The 6004-nt window shown below is 38.5% G+C and overlaps 1 protein-coding gene across 1 annotated transcript in view; it reads left to right on the forward strand.

Moving 5' to 3' along the window:
• The window catches only part of LOC308076418 (uncharacterized protein), a 218203-nt gene that overhangs the window by 10099 nt on the left and 202100 nt on the right, over window positions 1–6004 (forward strand). The window lies entirely within an intron of this gene.

The following is a 6004-nucleotide window of genomic DNA, read 5'->3' on the forward strand; positions in this document are numbered from 1 at the left end:
TCATATTTGTATTATTGTTTGATGTGCATAACACATTTTTAATAATGTATCGTTTTTAAATTCATATTAATCTATTGACTTATTCTCTTTGCATTATTTTAATTAGCGATCTATAAGATGAAAAGGCAGTGGCTAAATAGATCTCATGCCCAAAATGAGACTGTTGGGGCCCAGAGCAGAAAGTCCCATGGGGCCCTTCTGTTCTAACCTTGTTGAATTAGTTAATTGTGAAATATTATTTCAGTTTTGCCTTTGTTTAATTGAAGAAAATTATGGCACATCCAATTGTTGATTTGTTCTATGCATTTACTCAATTTGTATTGGACCATAGTCCTCTAGTGATAATGGTATAGATTTGTTTATCGTCTGCATAACTATGGTAGCTTATTTTGTTGTTTTCCATAATCTGAGCTAGTGGGATCATGTAGATATTGAACAGTAGGGGCCCTAGAATGGATCCTTGCGGAACTCTGCATGTGATTTTTGTCCGCGCAGATGTGTAGTTAGTGATAGATACAAAATAGTCTATGTTCTCTAAATATGATTCAAACTGTGCTGGAAAGTCCCACTGTCTGTATTTATGTGGATGTCATTGAAATCTTTGACTAGAGCACTCTCAGTGCTGCTGTGGTCGACTGTAAGATATCAGTGAAGAAGCTGTTCAGTTGTTGAAATACAGCTTTTTAAATTATTTTACGTGATTGATATGACACCTATAATTATTTAACAGTGCCGTGTCTAAGTTATTTTTTTTTTTTAAGAGTGGTGCGGTGACTGCTGTTTTCAGGGTCTGTGGGAAGCAACCTGATGGTGAAGAAAGGGAACTTGGAAAGACACTTGAGGACAAACCATTTGACTAAACATTTCCAGCAGACAGAGAACTGAGAAAAATAAATAAACTAAGGAACTGAAATTTCCACCATTTTGACAGTGGCTAAATACTGTAGATCTCATGCCCAAAATGAGACTGTTGGGGCCCAGAGCAGAAAATCCCATGGTGCCCTAGCCTTCTGTTCTCACCTTCTTGAATTAGCCCCCTCACGTGACAAATGTGTTTCATTGTGAGGTGTGTGCGTGTGTGCGTGCGTGCGTGCGTGTGTGTGTGTGCATATATAAAATGTGGTCAAGTGGCTCACTGTTTATGCGGAAATACTAGCCTATACACGAATCCACAGAGCGCTTCCCTGTAGGTATGGCGCCGCCCCCTTTAGGTAGCGCCGCCATTACTGCGGTGTCAATATCAGCGTAGTAGCAGCTGACTGATATTGACACCGCAGTAATGGCGGCCTACCTAAAGGGGGCGGTGCCATACCTACAGGGAAGCGCTCTGTGGATTCGTGTATAGTTTTTAGGGCTATACATTTGTGTTTCTGGTATAATTATCGACCAGTTATTTTGTTTGTCCGTAACAAAAATAAAATATTGATCAAAATGTCCATCACAAGCTGGCATGGCGATGACCACTGAAATCCCTTGCACATTATGGACATACAGTATTTACTTATTTATGGACTGGTAATTTAAGCAACATGTTTTTAATTGTAAAAATGTAAATGCATATTTATTTTATCTTTATGTGCTTTAGTACTTTATCCTGTTTTTATTTGCCCACTACCCATTTATTTTAAGTGTTTTTAATAGCTTTAGCCTGTTACATATAAAGGTTGAATTGACATGGAATTGAGCAGCTCAATATTTGTCATCAGTTAAAACCTCCATTTTCTTCTGCTGCTTTGGATTTTGCTCCAAAACGTGCTGTACAACAGATATTTAACTTTACGTTTCCATAGATCCCATACTGACTTAATTTCAGGAGGAATGAATGTGTATTTTACACAAAAAAAAAACTTGGATAAAAAAAACCTTGATTAGCCCTTATCCAGGGTTGCGTTGGTCATGGGACGGGCTAACATGCCGTGCAAGCACTATTTTGAGCAGGAGCACGCGCACGCAGATGCATAGATTTAAAACAACCTTAAATTCACACCTCAACAAAGTTAACAAAGGCTGCCGACTGCCGGTTGTCACACCAGCTTTAATTAACATAGGATTAACATAGGAATGAGCCTTGATGCATACCAATTGTCCATTCGGTGACCTGTAGTGCAGGTGTTAAGCGACGTGACGTCATTAAATTGTGCAACCGCTTTCCAAATCACCAATGCAAACCCTGCCCTTATCTAATGCGTAATTGTTGCTGCAATCCACATTGAAAAATATGAATCACAGATAATAGTTTTTATTCAATATAATACAAGTTGAAAATTATACATAAACAATAAAGAAAAAATTCATAGACTTTTTACAAATACAGTATTAATCTATCCTCCAAATTAAAATGTTCTCATCCAGTCAGAGGACCTACTACATGATCAAGTATGCACACACATACATAGTCCCTGCCACCCCAGTTGCCACCCCAATTTTAGATTGACAGAAATCGCCCCAATCACCACTTTGTCGTTTCACAGCAGTGTCATGTTACATTGTTTTCTCTGTGTTTTCAGCTCGTCGTCGTCGTCGTCAGCTGAGGAGTGAGCATGATGGAGGAAGTGGACTTCTTTACTGTAGGTGTGGGGTTTGGGGTGGGGGAGATATTATGAACTCACAGATCGTCTCCAGACCAGGCAGCTCTAGACTCCATCTCTTCCAGCCTCCACTGCACGTAAATATCAGATTACATCCATTCTGTACCACGTAGTGTCTTATTGTACATCGTCGCTGTCGGGCGGAAGCCTTGTACGTCCAAAACATTTATTTTTCAGGAAATGGGGAAAAGATAACCTGTGTTCCAATGGATTCAGTGTAGTCACAAGCTCTTTTGAACACTTTTCATTGGTTAAATATTTATACAATCGGGAATTGGGAATGTCATTATAGGTGAAAACTGTCAAAGGACAAAAATAGTTGATTTACAAATGCACAACAGCTATTTTGACTAGTTGTGTGTGACACTCTCATGTGTCAAAGTATAAAACAGAGCATTAATTCATGAAAAAACAAAAATGACATGCAAGGTTTCTGCCCGACAGTGACAATATAATGATGCATGTTTGTTTTCAGAATGCTGGGATCACACACGCACACGCACACACACACACACACACACGCACACACACACACACACACACACACACACACACACACACACACACACACACACACACACACACTCTTATGGTAATACTACTGTAAACTATTTCTTATGTCACACGTTTTTTTTAAACAACACATGAAATCAGAGACAGACTTCTTGTTTTGTGACCATAAGTGTCACTAAACTACACACACTGGGATTATATACATTTTAGAGTCTGTGTGTCTCTATGAGCCTGGTTGGGCAAAATGGGGAAAAGTTACAGGTACTGCCCCGAACTGTTGGTTCGTGAACTTTCTTATAGTACTGTATGTGTGAATACAGTTAATTTCCTATAGCTTTTCACAACATTCCAAGTGTATTCTAAAACACAAGTGGAGACTTTGAAATCAGCTGACCCATACAGTGATGCTGAAGTACTTGTTTTACTTACAGTAAGTAAAAGTAGCAATACCACAATTTAGAAATACTCTTAGAAGTAAAAGGCCTGTATTCAAAAATGTATTTGAGTAAAACACAAAAGTATTGGCATCAATACAGTAAAACTTCTACTAGCATAGTAGAAGAAAACATTTCAAAAAGTAAAGTAAAAGTACCTCAAACATTGCACTTAACTAGGCCTACAGTACTTGAGTAAATGTACTTAGTTACTTTACACCACTGAAAACAGTAACTTAGCTGCTCTCCTGAGTCGATGAGTGTGTAGCTGAAGATGTGTGTGCCCTGCTCGGTGACACAGGTGACAGTGTGAGTTTGTCTCTGCCTCCTCACTGCATGAAGTCCCTGGAAATAGCTGTAAATAAAGGGGAAAAGGACATGGTTGCTGTCGGGCAGAAACCTCTTATCTCCATGTTTTAACGGGGTCATACAGTACCTATGTTCCCCGGGTTCTATGTTCCCCACTAAGGTTATGGTTAGGGTTAGGTTTAGGTTAGGTCCTATATTCCCCGCTCTCCCTAGGAAACGGGGAACATAGGACCCGGGGAACATAGAACCCGGGGAACATAGGTACGGTCCCGTTTTAACTTTTGGGGTTTTTCTGTAAATGAATGCCCTACTTAATCATACTACGTGTCACACAAAAGTAGTAGATCGAAACACGGCACGAAGCAACGTGTTTTGAGCTTGTATATCTGCTACTTTTGCTATTTTTGAATCCTGAAAAGTAACAGTTTTGGACATGATGAGGTTTCCACCCGACAGACGGAAAACATAAAATTATGGCTTTGGATTAGTGTTTAAACTGTTCCTCATTTAAACTGTTCCTCATTTAATTAGTTGATATAAGATTTTGGTTGAGTATGCCTAATTTTGTTTGTTTGTTTGTTACTTTAGTTATATTTTGGGAGAGCTGCATAAGCATGATATCTGACTCACATTTCTGCCTTTCATTCATGAGATATAAATAAACATGTTCCCAGAGGACAAATGTCAGTCCTTCTTCATTCATAATTCTAAACATTATTTGTGTTTGAACAGGGTGTTTTACATTCGTTTACATATAGAGGGCACTGTTCACTTTGAGGAAGAATTTAGTCTTACCAAAAAAAAAGGTTTTGAGTGATTGCAAACACAAACTGGTGCCACCCAGGGAATAACTCAAAGAAATGTCAACGATATTTGATATCATCACAGCCTAAACATTTAGAGCTCTTCCCGGAGTCTGTAACTCAGTGTATGTGTGTTGGAGTGCATGTTAGTGCATGCGTGTTTGTGTGTGCATTTTCTGTGTGTGTTTTCAGTGTGCTTGATAGCTTTGCTGGCTGCAACAAGGCAAACAACTCACCAGTGTTACTAAGTATATTTACTCAGGTACTGTACAAGTAACATTTTAGTACTTTTACTTCTTCTCCACTACATCTCAGAGGCAAATATTGTACTTGTTACTCCACTGCAATTATTTGAAAACTGTAGTTACAAGTTACTTTGTAGATTGATTATTATTACAACATATACTGTACATTAACATATTAAGCCCCATTTTCTTCTATTCAAAAATATCAATCAATATACAATCAATCAGTAAATTATAGGACAATATGTTAATCACTGTATCTGGCAAAGCACAATACGTATATTAAAACCTGTGCATGTTACAATATGTAAAATGAAACCTATTGAATATTTTTTGTATGGGGGTCCCTGGCACAAAATATTTTCAGATGGGGGCCAAATACATATTTTATTTTGCAGTCCTTGACATGAAAATGTCTGAACCACTGTCTTAGACGGCCTCAATAACTTATTACGGTGTGTAAAATACAGAAGAAGTTTACTGTTTACTGTACATATTTTCATTTTTGATTACTACCGTACTCGTTTATATTATGTTTTTGCATAGTATTGTATATCTGTCTGTACTCAATTCATCGAAACATTTAATGACAAAGGACCCCAATGGAAACAAGCTATAGCGCTTTCTTGTGTATAATCCTCTAGCAGACCTTGTATTGAACTGTACTTTCCTGTCCTTTTTTTGCAAACTGCTAATAAAGTATTCAATCAATCAATCAAAGGTCAATAATAATAATGATGAAATAAAACAAAAAATACCGGAAACGGTACCGAAAAAGGTACCGTACCGATTCCCAGGTACAGAGTACCGTACCATATCGATTCAAAGGTGAACGGTACTCATCCCTAGGTGCAACCAGGAAGTCTCCCTACCTCCCAAACGCAAGGTCGTACAGGTATGACAGTTGACCTGGGTGCTGCAAGTGCATCACTGCTTCGCAGCAGTGTTATAGCAGTGTTTAACACTTCAAATGACCATACTTCGGTGACCATTGCTCTTATCAGCGCAACATAGGACTAGGTTTGAAAACCTAGTCCTATGTCCTGAAGTCCTGAAGATCTAGTGGGTTAAAAGCGGTTAAACTCAAGGACCCCTCAAGGACCCCTGTTGCA

This window comes from Gymnoscopelus braueri (genome assembly GCF_963280865.1).
Source record: "Gymnoscopelus braueri genome assembly, chromosome: 20".
Classification (NCBI taxonomy): domain Eukaryota; kingdom Metazoa; phylum Chordata; class Actinopteri; order Myctophiformes; family Myctophidae; genus Gymnoscopelus; species Gymnoscopelus braueri.